At 43.7% G+C, this 26,979-nt stretch overlaps 1 protein-coding gene across 40 annotated transcripts in view; it reads left to right on the top strand.

Annotated features, from left to right (window-relative positions):
- Window positions 1-26,979, top strand: part of LOC119970160 (receptor-type tyrosine-protein phosphatase delta) — a 2,903,826-nt gene that overhangs the window by 744,632 nt on the left and 2,132,215 nt on the right. For all 40 annotated transcript variants that reach the window (XM_038804286.1, XM_038804284.1, XM_038804281.1 and 37 more), the window contains exon 2: window positions 2,436-2,489. The gene's annotated coding sequence lies outside the window, so the exon portion shown is untranslated. The remainder of the gene's footprint in view (window positions 1-2,435; window positions 2,490-26,979) is intronic.

Raw genomic sequence — 26,979 nt, 5'->3', positions numbered from 1 at the left:
CTGATCATTTTGTATGCCTCTATTAAGTCACCTCTTAACCTTCTTCTCTCTAACGAAAACAACCTCAAGTCCATCAGCCTTTCCTCATAAGATTTTCCCTCCATACCAGGCAACATCCTGGTAAATCTCCTCTGCACCCGTTCCAAAGCTTCCACGTCCTTCCTATAATGAGGCGACCAGAACTGTACGCAATACTCCAAATGTGGCCGTACCAGAGTTTTGTACAGCTGCAACATGACCTCATGGCTCCGGAACTCAATCCCTCTACCAATAAAGGCCAACACACCATAGGCCTTCTTCACAACCCTATCAACCTGGGTGGCAACTTTCAGGGATCTATGTACATGGACACTGAGATCCCTCTGCTCATCCACACTGCTAAGAATTTTACCATTTTATTCCGCATTCCTGTTATTCTTTCCAAAGTGAATCACCTCACACTTCTCTACATTAAACTCCATTTGCCACCTCCCAACCCAGCTTATATATGTCCCTCTGTAACCTGCAACATCCTTCCACACTGTCTACAACTCCACCGACTTTAGTGTCGTCTGCAAATTTACTCACCCATCCTTCTGCGCCCTCCTCTAGGTCATTTATAAAAATGACAAACAGCAACGGCCCCAGAACAGATCCTTGTGGTACGCCACTCGTAACTGAACTCCATTCTGAACATTTCCCATCAACTACCACTCTCTGTCTTCTTTCAACTAGCCAATTTCTGATCCACATCTCTAAATCACCCTCAATTCCCAGCCTCCGTATTTTCTGCAATAGCCGACCGTGGGGAACCTTATCAAACGCTTTACTGAAATCCATATACACCACATCAACTGCTCTACCCTCGTCTACCTGTTCAGTCACCTTCTCAAAGAACTCGATAAGGTTTGTGAGGCATGACCTACCCTTCACAAAACCATGCTGACTGTCCCTAATCATATTATTCCTATCTAGATGATTATAAATCGTTTCTTTTATAATCCTCTCCAAGACTTTACCCACCACAGACGTTAGGCTCACCGGCCTATAGTTACCGAACATCTGTTACACCTACTACATAGAAGGACAAGGGCAGCAACTACATAGGAGCATGACCCTCCAAGGTGCCCCTCCAAGCCACTCACCTCCTGACTTTGAAATTTAGCACCGTTCCTTCACTGTCGCTGGGTCAAAAGCCAGGAACTCCACCCCAAATTGAACTGTGTGTGCTCCTACAGGACACAGAATGCAGCGGTTCCAGAAGGATGCACACAGTCACTCACGCAAGTAAAATTAGTGATGGGCAATAAATGCTGGCATTGCCTGTGGCTGCCACATCCCTTTAAAAAAAAAATGTGGCATACAATTTCATTCTGCCTGTCTGATTATTCTGTGCTTCTCTCAATGTTTATTTCATGTCAAATTATGAATTTCAAGGTCTAGAACATGACAGAAGGAAGAGCATACTCACCATGATGCAGAAGTGTACCAGCTGTCATATTGGTAAAGGCCAAAAAACAGTTCCTCCCAACCTCACTTTCAAAGAACACTGGCAACCACGACCATTCTCTGCCCTCCAGATCACTGCCACTGAGCCCTCCCATTGCTACTGGTAACAAGATTCCACTACGCATCCCCCCCCCCCCCCTCTCACCCTCACCCCGCACCAGTCACTGCTCTTCTGAATTTGTTTGCCTACCTTTCCTCTTGTACTTTACCCATGCTATTACTGACCATCGATTTCTGGCTTGATGACCTTGTGTCTCAATATCAGTTATACCTTGGACCTCACCATTTAGATCAGCATTGGGTACTTGCACCCCTGAATTTCTAGGCTTAAGAGTTTTTTTTAGTAATTGACTCTACTCTGAGCTATCTCTCATATACATGGAACTTTGCAAATTGGTATTTGCTTATATAGCGATTACCTAAGTTAAAAACTACGTTAGCCTCTCGTTTGCTTGTTGGAAAGAATCTTAATAAATAATGGCTGGAATTGTCCAGGCATTGGGATTCGCCTTCCCTGCTGGCAGTGCACCCCCACCCACAGATATCCCGGCGGCGTGGGATGGCTTCAATAGAAAATCCCATTGACAAGTGGGAAGAGAGAATCTCACCACCAGTGAATGATGCGCTGCCGAGAAACACGTGGCTGGGCAACCAGAAAATCCCGCCCAATGCCATAATGATAGAAGTCATTTTTGTTGCAATTACTTCAAATTTCAACAGTTTAAAAATATTAAGTATTATTGGCACTGTAGCTGTGGCAAAGTTCATCCTATTGAAGTTTGATACAGGATAGTGCATGCTAAATTCAGCCACCTTTTAGCTAACAATGGGATGAATGAGAAGTCTGAGTGATGTTTGGCTGCTGTTTATTGTGTAAATTAAATTCTTGTTGTATGGTCAGATGAAGATTTAATTTTTAAAGTTGCAATTCATTTTGTGTTTTTCAGGAAAGCCTTGAAGAGACTTCTGTTTGTGATTGCCATCAAAGTCTTTCCCTCTTGGTAAGATATTTACCGGGGATTTTCATTCCAATTTAAAACAAAAGCATTGTTGCTCCTGGATGTTTTGTTGACAACTTTAACAGAGGAACATATTGGCCAAGAATACGTGAAAGCAGTTCAGCTGGCATCTCTGGAGAGAGAAACAGAGTTAATGAGCGGAACTTTGCACCCTCCCCTGTGACAAGTTTGGTGCTGGGGGCGTTTAGTCAGATGGGAAAGTGTCGGCTGGGGATGTCGCTTTTTCCTGCTTCCACCCCAATGAAGTCCATAGCAGGAAGGCCACTGGTTAGCCTAGTGCATGGCCTCCCTTCCCAGCTGCCAATTGAGACCTGTAAGTGCGCAATTAATGCACACTGAAGTAGCTCAGCCTGCCACATCTAATATTAATCCAGTGGGCAGTCTTACAACACAGGGAGCATGACAAGCAAGCCCACATGGGGCTTCTTGCAAACTTCCAGGTGAGCGATCTTGCATAAGGAATGGGAGACCAACTGAGAGACACCCCTGCCTATCCTGCCAAATCCACCTCTTTCCCGGGAACCTCTTTCTGCCTTCACTCATCCGTAGCCTGATGCCTTCTCAATCCAAGGGCTCAGGTGGGTGCTATACCAGTAACAACCACCACCTCCCTGGTAGCGCTGCCGAGTACAGAACAAAATGCTGGCCTCTGATTAGCCTGCGGCTCTCAGTGAGTGGGACTTCTACCCCTAGGTCCTTGGTCCCATGGCCTGTCCAGTGCCCGATAATGCAGCGGGCTTTACAAAAAGAGGCATCATTCTCGTCAGCCTTCTAGTAGATGCCACCCAATGTTTCAGGTCATTTATTTTTCATCAGACCCGCTGACCATTTCCAGAAACTGCAGAATTTTGCTTTTTGTACATGACTATTTAGATGTTCATGATTCATAACTAAGGAAGGATCAGAGAGGCTGCTTGATTAACTTGCTTTCCAAAAATGAGGAAATACTGTTAATTTTGACTTTACACTAATAGACAATCATATTTGGATTCAGTCAAGACCTCATGAAGCTCTTTTATTATTCAACTATCTATTTGCAGTAGTTGAAGTGATGACATGCAACCGAGCCAGTGTAAACATTCTGATTCATCCAGCTGACTGTCTCATGTCCGATATATAGAAGTATCTTTTAATTACCTTTTTAGCACTATGTTGTAACATGATGCTATGTGCATGAGTAAACAATCGTACATTTGATGAAATAATACCTTCTAAACAAATTACATTTAAGAGAAAATAAAACATAGGCATGTTGGAGAAAGAAAAAGCGGACATAAGAATCAAATCTGTAATGAAGATGTTAAATACGACTGGATTAGTATTATTGGGGGGCTTTTGTGTGGAATTGGTGGATGGGGTGAGGTACGGTGCGGTCAGGCCAAGGGTCAGGCATTTTTGTGTACTGCCAGCGAGACCAGAGAATCCCATCGCCAGCGTACAGCCGGAGAATTCCGGGCTAGAAGCGGTAAGGAGCTCATAAATCTCTGGACAAGAAACAATGGTAATTATCATGAATACACTTTTCATTCCATGCTGCTGAGTGCTATTGTTCCATTGGTGTACCACTGGTGTGGGCTGGCTTGGGCACTAGCCAAAATTGCAAGCGGGAACAGAGCAGGAGTTATGACCCTTATCCGAATATATTAATTGCCTAATATCTACTTTATTTGTTCATGGGATGTTGGTGTCACTGGCTGAGCCAGCCTTTATTGCCCATCCCTGAGGGCATTTAAGAATCAACCACATTGCTGTGGATCTGAAGTCACATGTAGGCCAGAAAAGGTAAGGACGACAGATTTCCTACCCTAAAGGACATTAGTGAACCAGATGGGATTTTATGACATTCAACAATGGTTTTGTGGTCACCTTTTAGACTTTTAATTCCAAGTTTTTATTGAGTTCAAACGTCATCATCTGCTATGGCGGCATTTGAACCCGGGTCCCAAGAGCATGACTCTGGTCTTTGGATTGCTCGTCCAGCGATAATGACACTATGTCACTGTCTTCCTAAACTTAAGGATGCCCTTGTTTGGTCTTTACTAAAATGGCATCCAACACAGTCCACACCAGAACTGATCGCAGAAAACTCTTCCAATTTTCATTCCAAGAATGGGCATTCTGGAGAACTCTTATCACAAATAATATTCAAGGGAACTGTTAATACTTTACCTTCCAAGCAGATTTATTTGCATACTTTTCCTATTGTAATAGTGCCAACCAAGAACGCAGACAAATTACAGTACGTTTTCCATTCTTTATCTGATAAAATGATGGTTTGGTCGGACAAAAATATTTGAATCAGATACTTTTCTCTTCTTGCCCGTTTTGCCTCTGCCCTCCTGAAGGCATTGTCCAAGAGATCATTATTTATATGTGAACTTTTCATTGAATTCCATTGTGTTATTTCACATCACGATTCTGTCCCCGCTGTTCCGCACATGTATTTGCTCAGGGGCCCTTGAAAGAAACCAGCTGCAGACATTTTCACCGTTTTTTCCTGAAATAACTCAACGGTGTTATTTCCAGCTCTGGTTATTTGTCTGTCTGATTTGGCATAGTCCAGGCTTCAAATATGGGTCTTTCTGGTCAACATTGAACAGCTACGAATTCAGTCATTGGGGCCCCTGGAGCACCAAACCTCAGGATTTGACTCCAGTTGCATTTTTTTTTGTTATAAATTTAAAGTGCCCAATTATTTTTTTCCCAATTAAGGGGCAATTTGGTGAGGCCAATCCACCGACCCTGCACATAGTTTGTTTGTGGGGGGCAGACACACGTCGACATGGAGGGAATGTGCAAATTCCACACGGACAGTGACCCGGGGCTGTGATCGAACCTTGGTCCTCGCCGCCGTGAGGCAGAAGTGCCAGCATGCCGCCAGCATGCCGCCTGGGTTCCAGTTGTGCTTGAAAGAGAAAATATTTAATTTCTTCCAGATTTATTGTTCTAAAAAGATGGAAAGGTAATTGAAAACACTGTTGCGTTAAACACTTTGAATAATTTCTATCCTCAGGGATTTATATTTTACAAAATCAGTCATTATATATTTCTTTTTATATAGAATAAACACTTTACGGACGCTACGGACAGCTCTGTTATGAAATGCAATTTACATGGAAATGGCTCATTCTGCAGCAAATGATTAAACTATTGATTCATTCAGTGCTTTGTCAAAATTTATTTTTCAAATGTACATCCAACGCAGTTTCATTAACAAGAATGCATTTGGACCTTGCAGCTAGAAAGCTCCAAGATAGCTTTATTTTAAGGTCAGAATTGAGAGAAGTAACTTCAAGATTTTTCAAATGAAATGAGCAAATTTGTTGGTTGCTTAAAAGGTCAGTCCATCGTTATTATTTTGATAATAATTTATCAAGTCATTATGCTTTTGGAATTCAACTGAACCTGAAACACATAATGATGTGTTAAAGGAGAAAGTGCCAACGATACTGATTCTTGTGTCAGAATAAAAGTTTCCTAGCATGTGCACTCTGACTTTTGGGTTCTTATGCATTAGCTGGAGTATCCTTGTAGGATTTCATTAATCTCCTGTTATTGCTTTATGGATCAAGTGCTACACTGTTTTGAGTTATCGTTAACACTGAATAAGCCTATCGGGCCTCTTCTGAGACAGAGTTGGGAATTTGAAGTATTCTACAAAATAAATGAATGGTATTTTCAAGTTGTTCAGCGGGATTCTTCGACCCCCTGCCAGGTCGGAGAATCGCCGCGGGACAGTGTGAATCACGCCTCCACCGGCTGCCGTATTCTCCGGCGCCGGGGCTGTGGCGGAGTTGGGAATCACGCCGCCCCAGTCGGCGGCCACTGGCAAAGGCCCCCCCTGGCGATTCTCCGACCCAATTCTGGGCCAAGTGGCCACCCGTTTTCGGCTGCTCCCACCGTCGTAAATCAGAACAGGTCCTTACCGGCGGGACCTGGCTCCACGGGCAGCCTGTAGAGTCCTCGGGGGGGGGGGCACAGGGGTTTCTGGCCTCTGGGGGAGGGGGTTTGGGTGCCCCCACAGTGGCCTGGCCTGCGATCGGGGCCCACTGACCCGCGGACGGGCCTGTGCCATGGGGGCACTCTTTTCCTCCACACCGGCCGCTGTCAACCTTCACCATGGGCGGTGGGAAGAAGACCCCCCCCGCGCATTCGCTGGGATGATGCCAGCACATTCTGGCGCTCCTGCGCTGGAGTGGCCCGCCCCACCGGTTCGTGGAGAATCCCGCCCGTTATCTTTGGAAACATATTTATACCCAGACTTAATGTAATCTAAAATTCTAAAGTATAACATCGTTGGGAAGTGCTGTGAATAATTGTTGTATTTATGACTGATGAACATGGTAGGTATTTTTTTTAAAAAAGGATTGTACCAGCCAGGTATCGTAAAATCAAGCTGAAATTTTAATATGATTTTACAACTTAAGAATCGAGGGCAATGCGTCCGCTTTGTGTAAGCAGGATGATTCAGTAACTGAGCAATACTGCACTCAGCTGCAGTTCAGCAATGTTGGGAAGCCCAAGTGCAGCATAATCAACCATAGCCCCTCATATTTGAACAGGTGGTCATGTGGCGGAAGTTATGCTAAATTATTTTGACAAACAGTGAGAAGAAAAGTTAAATCACTGAGATCAGGTCAGAGAAATTAACTACTTTGACATTTATTTTTAGGTCAGAATATATTTGTTCCTTTAATGAGTCCAATTTTTAACATATAAATGTGCGCGAGTCAGGTGGGAAAATTGTATTCATAACTTGTGATATTATTCTGAATTATTGGTGCTGATATTTTTAAACCCGGAAAACTAAATTGTCAATGCTTTCACTCTCCGCAGACCTAACTGATCTGCTTATTATATATAGTATTTGCAGCACGAATATTGGCTCAGAAAATGTCATGCAGAAGCTAGAGTGCATTTTTTGTCCCCCTCCACCATCGAAGTTGGTGACGCAGCAAGAATTCTCACTTGTAAACATTACTGCCTGAGAAACTATAATTGTGCCATTTGTGCAGTTTCTCCTGTTACGTTAAATCTGGCATTTCCATGATTTGCGGCATGATTTGATTCCATTGCACTTTCCTCACATTCCGCTTGACCTGGGATGGTTTGGTATTGGTGTTGGGTACATGCAGAACGTTAATGCACTTAACACTCTCGACTTTATATTCAGAATATGAAAAAAGACACTTGATTTGAGCACTTACTTTTCAAGTGAGCACATAGGATCTTTACAGATGATGCAATCTTGTGGATTTATGCTATACTATGTTGCGATAGAATCTTATTCACACACTGGGAATGACACATTTACTGTACTCGTTATTCTGCGCCACAAATTTTGTGAAGCCTTTCCTACCTCCTAGATAGTTTTCCCCTCAACTTTCTTTTCCCCAGTCGAAACATTCTGTTTGGTTGCCCAGATTATATTCTCTATTTATCACTTTACCATTGTAGGATAGTAATGGAAATTGTACGCACACATCCAGGCGGGATCAATTATGCTGGGCAAGGTACAATCCTGGTATTGTACCATGGAACTTTAAATTACTTGTGATATAGTAATCAATCTCTATAATAGGTTCAGATATGAGGCTATTACCAATTATACCGCCTCTCCCCGCCTCCCCCTCTCCACCCCTTTCCATTTCCCCAATGGTTGGGAGCTATAGATCCAGAGTTATTGTTCCTTTGAAGCACACCACCCTTACCACATGTAATGTTTCCAGTTATTGAGTCCACTGTTATGAACAGGATGGAAATATTTGTGATGGTATACATTAGGTAGACCCTTTAAAATCCTACAAAAATGATAATAATATCATCTCTCGGCCTTTTTTCCCCAGTGCGAATAGGCTCAGTTTACGTAATCTCACCACCTGTTCACTTACTCCGTTTTCTCTCTTCTATATCCTCTCAAAAGCAACTAGAACATTTCTTAAGTAAAAACATAAAGTGTTGGAAATACTCAGCTAGTCTGGCAGCATCCATGGAGAGAAAAACAGAGATAATGTGCGGAAACCTTAATGGGTGGTACCTAGATCCGGCTAAATGGCATAATAAAGTTTTCAGTCAGGCACACTTTTTAAAATGCACCCACCTGAGTTACCCAAGGTTCAGGATTTAATCCCCACGTCTTGGAACCCCTGAGCGAGTGCTGGCTAGCATGTCGCCACAAACATGGACCAGGTATGGCACTTGAGGAGGGGGGGGTTCTCCAAGGGACTAGGGTCCCTGAGTGGCTGGGCTCTGGGCAAGGTGGTACCCTGCACCCCGAATGCCTCCCCAGCACACTGGCAGCATCTGGATGGCAATTTGCCCACACCGCGGATTGGGCCCTGGAGTGTCCTGCCCTTATTAGGTAGGGTGTGGGGGACTTGATGACCCCTTATAGGTGAGTTGGGACGTTGGAGGACCGGGGGGTTGCGTTGGGTGCGTCTCGAGATCGGAGCACCATTTTTAAATAGTGCCCCGACCACTTTCTGCACTGTCGAGCGGAAATAAGACTAAGTGCTGAGGCCCTGAAATAAAAGAGAGTACCAGTAGATAGTGGGGTCTTTCTTAGCGCTGTGAGTGCCGGGAAACACTCCAGCTAAATGCACTTGACATGAAACTCTGCTTTGACCGTGCCCAAAGTTTTGAGTCTGTATAACACTTCTTCAGATTTAGAGACTCTCTTTTAGCTCTGAGGAAGATTCATAAAGGCTTGAAATGTTAACTCTGCTTCTCTCGGGCGGCACGGTGGCACAGTGAGTTAGCCCTGCTGCCTCACGGCACCGAGGTCCCAGGTTCGATCCCAGCTCTGGGTCACTGTCCGTGTGGAGTTTGCACATTCTCCCCGTGTTTGCGTGGGTTTCGCCCCCACAACCCAAAGATGTGCAGAGTAGGTGGATTGAACACGCTAAATTGCCCCTTAATTAGAAAAAAGAATTGGGCACTCTAAATTTATTAAAAAAAACTCTGCTTCTCTCTCCACAGGTGCTTATGGACCTGCTGGGTTTTTCCAGCATTTTCTGTTTATATTTCAGAATTCCGACATCTGCAGTATTTTGCTTTTATTCCAAAAATTTCCTTTGTCGTTCCTTATCAAGTGGCAGGGTTAGCTCTCTATTTCAGCTCAATATCAACCTTCTTATGCAAGCCAACATCTCAGTTGTTTCATTCAACAAGCATTGTTGCAGTAGCTTTAAGTTTTACCTGATCAAGACCCCCTGAGTTCTTTTATTTTCCAGACACATTTATTTTTCTCCCATGCATGTTTTCTTTCTGTTTAAATAATAGTCCCTTCTTTTATTATTTGCCCCCATGCACAGAAAATTGCACTTGTATGCAGAAATTATAGATCAACAGATACAATATAATGGCAGAAGCTTGATCTATCACTAACTCTCCCTCAGCTCTACCCCACCCCCACAACAGGGATGTGATTACATGAGGGTTACAAAAATGATTGGAACAATACAAAGAAATTACAGAAGTCCACAAGTCATGTCATATGAACCAGCCCTGTGAACGAGCTACCTGTTTGTCCCAATTCTTGCTCTTTATCCACAGCCCTGCATTTTTTTTCCTCATTCGGTATTTATCCAATTCTTTTTTGAAAGTTATTATTGAATCTGCTTCCACCACCCTTTCAGGCAAAGCATTCAAGATCAAAACAACTCAAGAGTTTAAAAAATAAACTCATCACCCTGCTGACTTTTTTGTCAATCGTCTTAAATTTCTGTCTTGTCTTTACCAATTCTCCTGCCAATGGAACCGTTTTTCTCCCGATCTGCTGTATCAAAAACCACAAATTATTTTGAACACCACTATTAAACCATCTCTGACCTTTTCTGTTCTGGAGAGAACAATCCCATTTTCTGTAGTCTCTCCACATAATTGAATTCTCTCATCACTGGTACCTTCCTGGTGAGTATCTCCAAGGTCTTGACATTCTTTGTAAAATGTGGATGCTATAATTTGGGCAGCACGGTAGCATTGTGGATAGCACAATCGCTTCACAGCTCCAGGGTCCCAGGTTCGATTCCAGCTTGGGTCACTGTCTGTGCGGAGTCTGCACATCCTCCCCGTGTGTGCGTGGGTTTGCTCCGGTTTCCTCCCACAGTCCAAAGATGTGCAGGTTAGGTGGATTGGCCATGATAAATTGCCATTAGTGTCCAAAATTGCCTTTAGTGTTGGGTTGGGTTATGGGGTTACTGTGTTATGGGGATAGGGTGGAGGTGTTAACCTTGGGTAGGGTGCTCTTTCCAGGAGCCGGTGCAGACTCGATGGGCCGAATGGCCTCCTTCTGCACTGTAAATTCTATGTCTATGTCTATAATTGGACACACGAGTCTATCTGAGGTCTAACCAGTAATTTATAAAAGTTCCTAGCCATTGCAGTCGATGGCTAATTTTTCTCAAATCCAAGGTCCTCCCACGACTAGGACCAAAAATGGGTGGTAGAATTCTAGGTGCGATATTACCACTGGTGGACAATTAAAAGATTGCCACCGGAATTGCTTTTCAGTTAATGATGACAGCCTGCTTCTTGGACCTGCCATCCCAGTCAGAGGCCCAGCAGCTTTGTAGTCTCTGCCACGTTACCGAATTACGTGGCCACCCCTGTGGCTGCAGGAAGAAGCCGACTGTCATCCTTAAGTTATTGTTCAGAATCCTTTGAAGGGCAGGTATATACTTTTTCAATTCAATGTGTAAAGATCAGGCAGAGGCAGGCCCTGGCGATCAGATGGGTGAACCATCCAGGTCAGACAACTAGGCCCTGGCAGTCAAAGGAGTGTGCCATCCACATTAGAGAGCTGTGGGGACACTTCTACTGGCCATGCAGCAGCCATGAAGAAAGGCTCTCGCCCCACGCTGAACCTGTTAGGAAGCCACCATGGATTACTTGGCAGTCTCCCCACGTGGCAGGGGCCTGTCCCAACTTCTAATCTGCGCTCTCAAAGGATTGTTAGCCTGTGGAATTCTATTCCCCTGAGAGGACAGCGCATAATACAAAAGGTGGTGGCATGGCACTGCTAGTGAAAGAGGAAATTAACACAGTTGTGAGAAAGGATATTAGCTCTGACAATGTGGATCCGTATGGGGAGAGTTGAGAAATACCAAGGGGCAAAAAACATTAGTGGGTGTCATTTATAGACCCCCCCCCAAACTGCAGTGGTGAAGTTGGGAATGGCATTAAACACAAAATTAGAGATACATGTAATAAGGGAACATCGGTGATCATGGGTGATTTTAATCTTCACATAGATTGTGCAAATCAAATTAGCCACAATGCCAATGCGGGATGGTTCTCTTGACCAATATGTGGAGGAACCAACTAGAGAGCAGGCCATCTTAGACTGGGTACTGTGTAATGAGAAGGCAATCATTGCCAATCTGGCTGTACGAGACCCCTTGGGGGATAAACGACCATAACATGACAGAATTTTTTATCAAGATGGAGAGTGAAGTAGTTGATTCAGAGACTAGGGTGCTGAATCTTAATGAAGGGAACTGTGAAAATGTGAGGCATGAGTTGGCCTTTATAGATTGGGGAGAGTTAATGACAGTGGATAGAAAATGGCAAACATTCAAGGAACCCATGGGGGAACTACAACTGTTCATTCCTGTCTGGCAGAAAGGCAAAGGGGGTAAGAGGGCCATTCCATGGCTTACACAGGAAATTAGAAATAGTATCCGATCCATGAAGAAGCATACAGATTGGCCAAGAAAAATAATAGGTCTGAGGTTTGGGAGCAGTTTAAAATTCATCAAAGAAGGACGAAGGGATTTGTTAAGAAAGTACTCAAGGAAGCTTGCAGGGAACAGAAAGACTGACATTAAGAGTTTCAATAGATATGTGAAGAGAAAGAGGTTGGTAAAGGCAAATGTGGGCCTCCTACAGACAGAAACAGGGGAATGCATAATATGGGACAAAGAAATGGCTGAGCAATTGAATACATACTTTGGTTCTGTCTTCACAAAAGAGGACACAAATCAAACACCAGAAATGCTGGAGAATGAAAGGTTTAGTGAGAGGGAAGAACTGAGGGAGATCAACATTAGTAGAGAAATGGTGCTAGGAAAATTGATGGGATTGAAGGCGGATAAATCCCCTGGGCCTGAGAATCTGCATCCAAGAGTGCTTATGGAGGTGGCTCTGGAAATAGTGGACGCATTGGTGGTCATCTTCCGGGATTCCGTAGACTCTGGAACCGTCCCTGCAGATTGGAGGGTAGCTCACATCACTCCGATATTCAAAAAGGAAGGTAGAGAGAAAGCAGGGAATTATAGACCAATAAGCCTAACATCGGTAGTGGGGAAAAACCTTGAATCCATTATCAAGGACTTTATAGCGGGACATTTAGAAAGCATCGGCAGGATCAGTCAGAGTCAGCATAGATTTATGAAGGGAAAATCATGCTTGACGAATCTGTTGGAATTCTTTGATGATGTAACCAGTACAGTTGACAAGGGGGAGCCAGTCGATGTGGTATATTTGGACTTTCAGAAGGCGTATGACAAGTCCCACATGAGAGATTATTGTGCAAGATTAAAGCACATCGGATTGCGGGAAATGTATTGAGGTGGATAGAAAGCTGGTTGGCAGAGAGGAAACAAAGAGTAAGAATTAATGGGTCCTTTTCAAATTGGCAGGCAGTAGCTAGTGGGATACCACAGGGATCAGTGCTGGGACCCCAGCTATTCACAATATATATTAATGATTTGGATGAGGGAACAAATATGTGGAGGAACCAACTAGAACCATCTAAATCATTAACATCTCAAAGTTTGCAGATGATATCAAGTTAGGTGGGAGGGTGAATTGTGACGAGGATGCAGGGATCCTACAGCACGATCTGGACAGGTTAGGCGAGTGGGCAAATCAATGGCAGATGCAGTATAATATGGATACGTGTGAGGTTATTCACTTTGGAAGCAAAAACAGGAAGGCAGTTTAATGCCTGAATGGTTGTAAATTGGGAGAGGGGATTGTGCAGCAGGACCTGGGTGTCCTTGTTCACCATTCACTGAAGGTAAGCATGCAGGTGCAGCAGGCAGTAAAGAAGGCTAATGATATGTTGGCCTTCATTGCGAGAGGTTTCGAGTATAGAAGCAGGAATGTGTTGCTGAAATATACAGTGCCTTTGTGAGGCCATACCTGGAGTATTGTGTACAGTTTTAGTCTCCTAGTTCTAGCTGTCAAGGGAGTGCAGCGAAGGTTTACCAGATTGATTCCAGGGATGGCAGGACTGTTATATGAGGAGAGATTGACTAGGTTGTTCCCATTGGAGTTCAGAAGAATGAGGGAGGATCTCATAGAGACTTATAAAATTATAACGGGACTGGACAGGGTAGATGCAGGGAAAACTTTACCAATGATGGGTGTGTCCAGAACCAGGGGTCACAGTCTGAGGATTCAGGGTAAACTATTTTGGACCGATTAAGGAGACATTTCTTCACACAAAGAGTGGTGAGCCTGTGGAATTCATTACCACAGGAAGTCATTGATGCTAAAACTTTGAATATATTCAAGAGGCGGCTGGATATAGCACTTGGGGAGAATGGGATCAAAGGCTATGGGGAGAAAGCAGGATTAGGCTATTGAATTGGATGATCAACCATGATCGTGATGAATGACGGAGCAGGCTCGAAAAGCCAAACGGCCTCCTCCTGCTCCTATCTTCTATGTATCTATGAGAGCGTGAAAGTTGGGTTATTGAATATACTCAAGGTTGCATTGGACAGATTTTTGATTGACAAGATGTCAAATGTTACAGGGCACAGACAGGAAAGTGGTGCTGAGGCCACAATCAGGTCAGCCATGATCTTATCGAATGGCGGAGCAGGTTTGAAGGGCTAGATGGCAGACTCCTGTTCCTAGTTCTTGTGCAGTGTTTGTATTATTTCCTTTTTAAATAGCACTGACCAAGTTGTCGTAACGTTCACCCACTAGTTTGCTGATGTAATTTTTCTCCTCCATATGTCGCAGAAGATTGATTTGAGTATCCTGCAGACTCCTGAGTGAGCAATAAACTGCGAATGGGGATTAATTAATAAACCTGTCCATATTTTTCCCGCATATGGTGATGAATAAAGATACAGCATTTATTCAGAAGTGATTTAGTCTGCTTATGGAAACTGCTATCTTGCTGTGAACATACAGCACATGTCGAGAAAGAGCTTAAACTGCACTGAACATTCATGAATTAATGATCTGAACTCTTCCTCCTGAAAGGGAAAGAAAGGATGAAATGGGATAAGGTTACTGCTGCATGTTCAGCAACAAAAGAATGCATTTTGTTGAAGATTTTGAATTATTGTTGCTTTCTAATACACAATATACATATTGCTGAAAAAGAGACATGCTGTTGAAGCTTTTCATTTTGCACTCATCAGGACAGACTCAAGACCAAATTTGAAATATAAGTCAATTCTGGCCAAGGCATTGTTATCGAGAATGCACCAAGGAACATTTGTGCCCTAAGCTTTCATTTAATTGAAGAAATACACAATGCCTGGACATTTTATTCAGTTTTGCAAAGGGCAGGGCCCAACATATGAATATATAAATCCAGTAGATCACAGATCATAGACCTTACAGTACAGGAGTCAATTCAGCCCATCGAGTCTGCACCAGCTCTTGGAAAGTGCACTCCATTCAAGCTCCTGCCTCCATGCTATCCCCATAACCCAGCAACCCCAACTGAGGGCAATTTGTCATGGCCAATCCACCTAACCTGCACATCTTTGGACTGTGGAAGGAAACCGGAGCAGACTCCGCACAGACAGTGACCCAAGCCGGGAATCAAACCTGGGACGCTGGAGCTGTGAAGCAACTGTGCTAAGCACTGTGCTACCATGCTGCCTTTGAACCAGATTGTGAACCCAACTGATAATCTTAAATTGGATGTTAGTTTAATTTGTAGCAGATTTAGAATTGTTCAGAACCATAGCAGATTTGGGATTTTTCAGTAAGCGTTGTCCAATCACGGAATGTTGGATACTATCTGCTGAGTTTTGCCAGCAAGAAATGTATGAGGATAGCAAGTACTTTTCCTGTTGTTTGGGAGGGGCTGCCATTGATACAATCCACCAGTCTTTGGGACATAAGACATTCATATCTGGCATCAAACTGACACTGAAATTCATATAACACACTGCTGTCTTGTGTGGTAAGGAGAATACCTTTTTGGCTTGGCGGCAGAGTGCTGTTAGTGCACAATGTCACTCTTTTTGCTGTTGCATCATTGAAACGATTAGTTTCACCTGTTGTTGACTTGCGGGGCAACGGTTTCCAGGTGCATTTCCCATGGTAACACCTTGAACAATCGGAGTCCACTTGCCAACCAATCAGCACACTTTTCATCTTTTTCCTCTCCCTACAGATGCTGCCAGACCTGCTGAGATTTTCCAGCATTTTCTCTTTGCTTTCAGATTCCAGCATCCGCAGTAATTTGCTTTTAGCACACTTTTAATCATGTAGCATAAATTGTTGTTCCCGTTGAAATTTGGTATTCTTGCATCTGTCCTTGAATGTGCGAGATAAAAGCGTCAACGGCATGTGTTTTTTTTTCAGCAATGCAGAATGGAACAAAATTGAGTCGATTATTTGATCTGTATGACTGTCCTCCCACCCTTCTTCTACTAAGCATTACAGGTTCATCACCATAATCAGCTTTGATATTGACTGGCGCAAAACACCATGGTTACTCGGGACCTGAAATTGAAAAAGAAAATGCTGGAAGTAAAAACAAGGTTAATGTTTTAGGTCAACAATCTTTCATCAGAGCTGGTGGAATGTTATCAACCTGGAACACCGGGCTGGATTTTGAAATCCTGGGAAGCAGAATCAGAAGCAGGCAAGTCAGGAATTTCCCGGTGCCCCTGACCTGCCAGTTTTCCGGCATATGCCTGTCTCAGAGCCATTTTTGAAGGATGTTAGTTGGGTAGAATGATAACTACTCATCTGCCAGAAGCTGATAATTTTTATTTTTTAAATATATATTTAGATTACCCAATTATTTTTTCCAATTAAGGGGCAATTTAGCGTGGCCAATCCACCTACTCTGCACATTTTTGGGTTGTGGGGGCGAAACCCACGCAGACACGGGGAGAATGTGCAAACTCCACACGGACAGTGACCCAGAGCCGGGATCGAACCTGGGACCTCAGCGCCGTGAGGCAGTTGTGCTAACCACTAGGCCACCGTGCTGCCAGAAGCTGATAATTTGGCTTGCATAATTAAAAGGCCAATGAAGACTAACAATCAGAGGCAGATTATTGGGCCAGAATCCCAGGGTCAATTTCAGTTCCCCCCTCTCCCCCATTCAACCATCATACCAACAGGGTCGCTGCTGCGCCAACAGAGTTCTGTGGAGGATAACTATGCAAACGTAAGTTGTGGCTCGAATAACTTCTACCACTGATAGGTCATCACTTTTGAAAATGAACTTTTCTTTGTTGGCCAAGATGCAGACTCAAATGGTGAATCAATGTGATTCATTTAACAGTAATTTCATCAGACAAACAGCTACACCTTGGTCAGGATTTGGAAAAGGAAATGCAATATTATCATGCTGCTTTTGATTCACAAAAATTGATGGGATTAATGGTATTTTGCATAATGAAGCGGATTTTTCCTCCAAGCGGGTGGACAGGTTGCCTGGCCGATGAAGCCGAGTTAACATTGTTTACAATGCACTGCAAGACCTTTGTCTCACTTTGCTAATTGTTGATATTCATGCAATAGCTTGAAAATTTGATGGCCCCCTTTATTGAGGAGTCTTCATGTTACCTGTTGTCCAGCCCTAATCTTTCTCAGGACAAGCTGATAATAGATGTCTTTAGCTTTTCTCTCTTCTGCTATGCATGCTGATGAGCTCTTGTTCTGGATGTTTGAATGTTCACTCCTGCCAGTGTGTTGTGATAAAAGGAAAACATCCAGGTAAGGAGTTGATGCTTTTCATGACTGCTGACTGGTAGATTTCCTTTTGTGAGAAGGTAGTGAAAGCTTTCACTGAATAGAACATCCAAACGACATATACTTTCTAAAATAAATAAAAAATCCTGAATCGCAGGCTCGACAGTTCAAAATCCAATTGTGCAATGGGAGGCTGAGGACATCCATTGTTATACTTGGCAAAACCTCGGTTACAAATGAAACGATGTTTAGAACTGCCTTTTGCAGGTCGGCCTGTCAACTCACTCTTACAATAGGTTGTCATTGGATAGGAACTGTGAATAGGGATGGTTGAAATTGAATCTTTATTCACACTCTACGCACTTTCGTAAGATCATAAAAAGTCATGAAGGACAAAGATACTAGTTGTCCCACCAAACTCTCCTCCTGTAATATTCTATCGCTCATAACCTGGCATCCAATGTATTTTTGAATGCTGCTGACGTAATTTGAATTAGAATCTGAGAATATCGAATCATATACAATATTCCAAAATTACTTTTAATTCTACCAAATAAATAATTGCTTAATTTTTAACCCTTCCCCCAACCAGACCACTGATGGACAAACGATGGATGAGTGTAGGGTGAAAATTATGAAAATGTACAATTTGCACCCTAGTTGCCAGAATCGTACGCCTGTGGATGAGCCTAATTTATATATATATATATGTTTCATTAAAGTTTTATAATTTTTAACAGCAAACACAACAAATCTTTCAAAGCACAACTGGCACCGTCCAGAACAAATGTTTCTGCAGGTGTAAAAGCAGAGGGTGTAATTCTCTGGCTGTTCGCTGGTAGTGGGATTGTCTAGTTCCATTGGCAGCGCACCCCCTACCACAGGTTTGCCAGCGGCCTGGGGTGGCATCAATGGGAAATCCCATTGACAGCGGCAGGGGCAGAGAATCCCACTGGAAGAGAACGGTGCACCGCCTCTTGCTGCCAAGAAGCATGAGGTTGAGAATCCTGCCCAGAGAGAGACAGGATAAATTCAGAACAATGGTTCTTAAGAACTAGAGCCTTTATTGATAGACTGGATCAATCAAAAACTTTGGGGCGGGGAAAAGAGGATAAGGCCAAATAATCGGAACAGGATAATCTATCAAGGTGCACACCTTTATATATAGCGAGATGATGACTTGCAAAATGGTCGTGGAAATCCTTGCAGGAACAAATCAGACAAAGTGGAGCCGAAAAATTTGAGATAAAGGTCCCACACTTATTTTTTTTATTTTTTTTTAAGAGTACCCAATTAATTTTTTCCAATTAAGGGGCAATTTAGCGGGGCCAATCCATCTAACCTGCACATCTTTGGGTTGTGTGGGCGAAAACTACGCAAACACAGGGAGAATGTGCAAACTCCACACGGACAGTGACCCAGAGCCGGGATTGAACCTGGGACCTCGGCGCCGTGAGGCAACAAGGCTAACCCATTGCGCCACCATGCTGCTCTAAGGTCCCACACTTTGCAGAATATATCCCATTTAGAATGGATCACAGGTGCCAAGGATTCCAAAGGAATACATTCCATGACTAATTCATTCCAATTTTGAATTGAAGGATACTCAATCAAATTCTCCCCATGTTTGTGTGGGTTTCCTGCGGGTACACCGGTTTCCTCCCACCGTCCATGGATGTACAGGTTAGGTGGATTGGCCATACTTAATTGCCCTTAGTATACAAAAAAGTTTAGGTGCGGTTACTGGGTTACGGGGATAGGGTGGAAATGTGAGCTGAAGTAGGGTGCTCTTTCCGAGGGCCGGTGTAGCCTCGATGGGCCGCATGGCCACCTTCTGCAGTATAAATTCTGTGATACTTGTTACTGATCCAGGAGCAGAGGCTATTTCTTCACGCCTCAAAGGTTAGAAAGTTATGCAGCCTTTTTTCATTAACGTCAACATTTCCCCTATCTGGAAGATCTAGAATTAGGAACGGAGAATAAAATTCTAAGGCCCTGTCAGATATCTTCTCCAGCATCTTAACTACGTCAGACCAGGAGGATTGAATCTTTATACAGGTCCATATGCAGTGTATATAATCACCTTCGACTACCGGGTATTTTACACACATTTGTGATTTAGCAGGATCAAACCTATGCGTCAGACCCGGAGTAATATGCAAATGGTGCAGTATCTTGAATTGAGTCTCCATAATTCTATTGAATGCCAAAGTTTTATTGGCATAGTCCCATGTACTACCCCATGTCTCCTCATCAATATTAGTTGCCAAGTCTCTTTCCCAAGACTACAATTAAAGAATCATAGAATTTACATGATGTGGAGATTCCAGCGTTGGACTGGGGTGAGCACATTAAGAAGACTTACAACACCAGGTTAAAGTCCAACAGGTTTGTTTCAAACACTAGCTTTCGGAGCACTGCTCCTTCCTCAGGTGAAGGAGCCTCATTCACCTCATTCACCTGAAGAAGGAGCAGTGCTCCGAAAGCTAGTGTTTGAAACAAACCTGTTGGTCTTTAACCTGGTGTTATAAGACTTCTTACTATAGAATTTACAGTGCACAAGGAGGCCATTCGGCCCATCGAGTCTGCACCGGCTCTTGGAAAGAGCACCCTACCTAAGCCCACACCTCCATCCTACCCCGTACCCCAACTAAACCTTTTTGGACACTAAGAGAAATTTAGCATGGCCAATCCACCTAACCTGCACATCTTTGGACTGTGGGTGGAAACCAGCGCACCCGGAGGAATCCCAAGCAGACACGGGGAAAAAGTGCAAACAGACAGTGACCCAATCCGGGATTCTTGTGAAGCATCTGTGCTAACCACTGTACTACCAGGCCCCTTACAATGTATTCAGTGAATGAACACAGGATCTGGCGAACAAGGTATCTTAAAACTTGCTAATTAACTGTTAGGCTTCGCAGAAATCTGGACTTTTTCCATCGGGGAAAGAGAAGAGTCAGACACAAAGTTGTCTTGTTAAGGATAATGTCTCTAAGTTGCAGATGCTTAAAAAAGGAGTGTCTCGGAATATCAAATTGTTGACATAGTTGCTCAAAGGATGACAAGGAAGCACCACTGAAGATATCTCCCAGCCTACAAGTGCTTCTATGTCTCCAAATATCGAATCCATGGTCCATAAGACCAGGTGGAAAGTCCGGGCTGCCCTGAATGGAGGAGAGGAAGCCAGTTTAGATCTCCCTTCAAATTGACAGACAATTCTCCATGCTCTTAAGGATATTAATAATAATAGGACTATCACACACACTTCGCAGAACCTGAATTAAAGTTGCCAGAAAATAACAAGGCTGAATCAAATGGAGGTAGGGTCCTTTCTGACCCTGCCCCATATAACCCTAAGATGAGAGGCTAACTTGTACAATCTAATATTTGGGCCTCCCAGACATCCCTTGGCACCTGGGATCTGCAACTTAGTAAATTTTAGACAAGGCTTCTTTTTATTCCAAATAAACAAGCTAATCGTTCCATTAATCTCCTTTAAGCCTCTCGAAGAAAACAAGATAGGCAACATCTGCAAGGGATATAGAAATCTGTGCAACACATTAATCTTAATCAAAGCAATCCTCCCCAGCTACGATGCCGGCAGGGAGGACCTATGAGAGGTCCAATCTCATAGATGCAATCAAATGAAGACAATTAGCCACGTATAGTTGTTTGAAAAGGGGGGTAGTTACAACATCCAAATCAGTGAACCCTGATGGAGACCTGAAAGGAAAATTTGCAACTCTACCATCAACTTTCAATTTTGTGAAATTCATCGTATAACTGGAGAAGGCACTAAATTTATCTACCACATCAATGACAGCAGGAACTGAAACATCTGGCCTCAACAAACAGCAGCACATTGTCAGCATAAAGCATGACCTTGTGCTGCCTCTCCCCACAGCATAGCCCAAGTATCAAAGGATCCTGCCTAATAGTGTCCTTCAGAGGTTCCATGGCCAAAGCAAACAGCAAGAGAGACAGGGGGCAGCCCTGCCTCGTGCCTTTCTGAAGACCAACATTTTCAGATCTACAACCATTCCTAAGCACTGCCGCCAAAGGTCTTTTTTACAACACTTGGATCCACTCGACATATTTCTCACCCAGCCTAAATATCCACAATGTATAAATTACATAATTCCACTCCAGCCTATGAATACTTTTCTCTGCATCCAAGGGTATTTTTAACCCATCCAATTCCCACTTCTGTAAAATAGGCATCATATGCAGTAGCCTCTTGACATTATTACTGGAAAACCGATCCTTTATGAACCCAGTCTGGTCCTCCATAGAATCATAGACTTATAGAATTTACAGTGCAGAAGGAGGCCATTCGACCAATCGAGTCTGCACCTGCCCTTGGAAAGAGACCCCACTTAAGACCACATTTCCAACCTATCCTCGTAACTCAGTAACCCCACCTGACCTTTTTTTGGACACTAAGGGCAATTTAGCATGGCCAATCAACCTAACCGGCACATCTTTGGAATGTGGGAGGAAACCAGAGAACCTGGAGGAAACTCTCGCAAACACAGGGGTTATGTGCAGACTCCAAACAGACAGTGACCCAAGTTAGCAATCAAACCTGGGACCCTGGAGCTGTGAAGCAACTGTGATGGCCACTGTGCTACCGTGTTGCTCCAAGATCATCATCGGGAATATTCACTCAAACTGGCACGCCAATACCTAGACAACGCTTTCAAATCAACATTCAAAAGCAAGATTGGCCATTTGGAGCCACAATCCTCCGGGCTCTTGCCCACCTTCAATATGAAGGAGATGTTTGCCTTCTGAAGCATAGGAGGCAACAGATCGGTCTCGAAAGAATGACAGTGCATACCAACCAATGGATCGATTAACAGGTCCTAAAATTCTCTGTAAAACTGACACCCAAAACAATATGGCTCGAGACTTTGCACGGCTGAAGCTCTCTAACGGTCATAGCCACCTGATCTTTAGAGATAGGAGCATTAAAGGTCAAACGCTGATCCTTTAAAGCCACAGGGAGCTCAACAAAGAGAAGAAAACTTCCATTTGTGTCAATACATCTGAGCTTACTATTTATAGAGTGGAATCCCTTTGCGTAATGAAATCCTCCTGATTGGTCAGGGGGTTGCACTAAAAGCCATGCGTGCAATCAATATTAATGCCACCGCTCATAAGGCCTGACAAGTCTGCTTTGGAGAGGTGGGAGATTCCTGATCACGTTTTAATCTGCATGCTACGATGCTATTGGGATACAAGTTGAATTTAATACTACAGCATAGGTTTCCCGCATGTTAACAAAGTCGCCAGTGGAACGGTAGTGTGATTGAGCACAACTTTATTAAGGTGTTTACTGGTAAGGGAGCCGAGCCAGAATAAAGCTTCTCCACACCCACGTGCTTCCTCAGTTCATTGTGGGCTATGGTTTTTTGACAGTAGATTTTAGCTTCACAACCTACGCTTGGAAAAGGAGGGTCAGTATGGCTACTGCCCCAGCTGCATTGTATAAGACTGAAGAGGAACACGACAAAATGTAAAAGTGGCACAGGCGTTTTTAGATGTTTAACAGCATCGCAGAGAGCCTTACTCAGGTACAGAGAGATGCTCAGCTTCCTCATCCTCGCTGAGGATCAATGATTTTGGAGGATTCAGATTTCAGGATTCAACCTCTGTCCTCTTAAGAAAGGGCTTCTGCCTGCGGATGCTGCTGTCCATGTCATGCTATTGGCAGTGGAAGTCATCACCGTGCTCAATTTATTTTCTTCTAGATCTCTGAAATCACAGTCCTGGTGTAAAATTGACATCATGATTCGTCTATGTTATATTACATTTTGTAATATCTTGTTACTCATTTGCTTACTGCCAGAATGGTCGTGTACTTGATGTTCAGTAACAGTCTTCAAATATAGCAAATACTGTTTATTGAGTAACGATTATAAATTAACTATGAGTTTGTTCACTCTTCAATAACTATAACTGTAGATTAGATTAATAAGATTAAATATATATAATCTTAAATATATATAAATAATGATTGACTACACCTGCATACTAAGCTATATCTCTAACTCTGTTCACATGTCATTCCTAACACGAAGATGCGGAAACTCTCTCTGAGTTTACCTTTTATACATATATCTGGTGCTGCCATCTAGTGGTTATCTAGCCCTTGCTTATGGATGTTAACCCTTTACATACATTCAGATATACAGATCACTACAGTCTACTCAGCAAATGTGCGGTGAACGCGTCTGGCACATGCGTTAACATTTCCACGGAAGTGACACCTGATGTGATTCACACCAGAAACGTGCCCCAGTCATTATAGTGATGGTAGAATGGCACCTGTTGCATTTAAGCACAGGACATCATATGCCCTATGGGTGAGCTCTGAAGCCTGACAGCACCAGGGACCTGGATTTGATTCCAGCCTTGGGTGACAATGTGGAGTTTGCACATTCTCCCCGTGTCTGCGTGGATTTCCTCCGGGTGCTCCGGTTTCCTCCAAAGATGTACAGGTTAGGAGGGGTTAGGGGATAGAGAGTGGGGTTGGGTCTGGGTAGATTGCTCATCCGGATGGTCGCTGCAAAATCGAAGGGCTGAATAGCCTCCTTCTGCACTGTAGGGATTCTATGTGGTTTACTGACTGATTACTCTTATTCTCCCATATATTCTACTCAGTGCTAAGACAGCAGACTCATCTAAAATGTTTAAATGTGTAATCTCTGTTCTTGCATTAGAACAAATTTGATATGCTTGAGTTAAATTGCAACAGCAGATCAGGAAGGATTTATGGTAAATCATGCAATTCTGCTTCTCCCCTGTTATTTAATTACAAAACTCAAACAAGACTGTTGTGGCTGATCTTATTAAAAACAAGTTATTTTTAATTTTCTCATAGGATGTGGACGTTGCTGGCTGGGCCAGCGTTTGTTACACAGCCCTGAGGACATTTAAGAGTCAACCATATTGCTGTGGGTCTGGAGTCACATGTAGGCCAGACCAGGCACGGAGGACAGATTTCCTTCCCTAAAGGACCTTAGTGAACCAGATGGGTTTCTACGACAATCAATAATGATTTCATGGCCATCGTTAGATTTTTAATTTTAGATTTGCCATGGCTGGATTTGAACTCCGCTCCCCAGAACATTGCCCTGGGTCTCTGGATTACTAGTCCAGCGACAATACCACAACACCACCGCCTCCCCAAAGTACATTTTATATATTCTAAATCAAAATAAGCAGATTATTTGGCTTGTTGACAACGCTTGATCCATGAGTATGGTCCTCACTTCTGCAGAATTAAGAATGTGTTTAAGTGAAGGAACATTGAACATTTGCACAGCATCTTGGGAACTTTTCTCTGGCCTCATTCAGATTTGGCTATTAGTACACACTGACTGACGTCACAAACTGCCCACTCTGCACAATTCCAGTGATCTACCCTCACCAAAGTAGAGTCCAGTCCACTCACACAGAAATGTTGCGTGCAAGTGCCAGTGTTTTTCAAGCTTTTTTTTAACCGGGGCCCACTTTTTCCAACTGGATGACTTTTGGGACCCACGGTGGCCGACCTTTGCGGCCCACATTTGCTGACCTTCTCAACCCATTCCAACCGACCTTCGCGACAAATGTTACGTTTGCTTACCTTTAATGTGAAAGAGGAGTCAGCTTAGTCCTCACGATCTTACTTGAATCAGGTTCAAAGGAAGAGAGGGCAATATGCATATTAGGTGCAGACTTCAGCCAGTTCTTTTGTACCGTCTTTATCTTCCCGAAAACGAAACATCCAACCTCGCACATGTAGGTCGTTGTGAAGGGCAATAGCAACAAATGCTTGTTTTACTCAGCACTGGATACTCCTGGGAGTTGCTACACCAAAATGTTGTCAGCCTCATGGGCTTTTGGCATGTTTTTGATGTGGTATTACAGTTCAGCTACAGCAGTGTAGAATTTTAATTTGGAGTCAGCTCTAAGTTAATGACTGACACTGGGGTCTCAACCTCAATATAAATTTTCACCCACCACTTCTCTTTAAAAATCTGAAATGTCTACTCTCATTTGCCAGTACTTCCTTGCATGTAACACACATGGGCTTTGCATTCTTGTTTGCATTGGCACAATTGACAAAACCATACCTCAAGAAATCTTTATACTGTTTTGTTCCTGGGTTAAGCTCCTTCTTTGCAGGCTGTTAACCAGAGGCCTGGGAGCTCTGTGCAGAGCGAACACCAGCACTGCTCTGTCCTGCCTTGTCTCTCCTGAGCAGCTCTCTCTGGCAGATTTTGTTGTGAGATCCTGTCCAATAGGTAGACTGCTTTGATCTCTGGCCATCTCTTACTTTTAAGAAAACCATTCATCTTTACAGTTTGCTTGGCTGCAGAGTGAAAATGGATGCAACACTGTTCTGTGATTTGGCGCTAAATGCAGGTACCTTGAGGGCACTTAACATCAAATGTGTGTGCAGGGTGTGTGGCCTGCTCTTTGCTGCCCCTTCTGACTGGAAGACTGCACACAACCTCATATATTTTCATATAAAAGATGGCAGCGGCTGCCATTCTCATTTTTTTGTTCGCAATAAATATTTTATTTTGGACAGGGTAGACAACATAGATTCCAACATAACCAATAGCAAAGAGCATTATTTCAGCTGGTGTCATAAACTAGCTTTAAAAATGCATTATTTCTCCAGAATGCAATTTCATTGCAATTCACGTCAAAATGCAAAAATGCTAAATTTCTTCAAGATAGCAATTTTGAGTCATGACACAGAAGTTTCATGCTTGAGAAGGTACAACGCTGAGGCCTGCAGTCTAAAAAACATTATGCTCACCTGCTCGAGTATCAAGGTTCGTGTCATTTTACACCAAAGTTCAATTTATGTCACAAGAGGGGGATCCTTATCAGCAGAGGAAGGGACAGATTTTCAAAATGAACCCTCAGTTACAAAATAAAATGTAAAAAGCTGTGACAACGATTCCTTAGAATAACCACGTTGACTGTCATTTTTCAGCCCGGTACTCAATGCAGCCCGGGGCTTTACCAAGTACAGACCATCGCTCAGCCCCCCAAAAATAAAACCCGGTGCCCAGTCACCCAGTCACCCTCCCCAAGCCAAAAAGCAGGGGTGGATCTCACCCTGAGAAGCTTGGTATGTTGGGGGGGGAGGGGGGGGCGGGGGGGGGGGGGGGGGGGGTGCGATTCAGTCACCAGGGCCTATCTCTGCAAATGAACTCTCTCGGGTTTGCACAAGCCTCGGTTGACTGGATAAATCACCCAGAGGAGCCGCGTGGGTGAGCGGGTGGAGGGATAGGTGCGGGGGGGGGGGGGGGGGGGGGGGATGGTGAGCACCACACTGATCCTTGGGTGTAGCTGCACCGGGAATCGGATTTCCATGCTCACCCAAGGGGGATAGGGGACGGTGCGAGCTCACCGTCCCCTCAATCACCGGGTCTCACTCACCCCGAGCACCCTGCACAAATCGTCCCGGACACCGGCCGACACTCGGACGATCCCTTGTTACTATTTCAAAGGAAGGGGAGTTTTCCCTAATGTCCTGGTCAATTATTTTCCCTCA

This window comes from Scyliorhinus canicula, chromosome 8 (assembly GCF_902713615.1).
Source record: "Scyliorhinus canicula chromosome 8, sScyCan1.1, whole genome shotgun sequence".
Lineage (NCBI taxonomy): Eukaryota > Metazoa > Chordata > Chondrichthyes > Carcharhiniformes > Scyliorhinidae > Scyliorhinus > Scyliorhinus canicula.
This window is presented reverse-complemented; position numbering and strand designations above follow the sequence as displayed.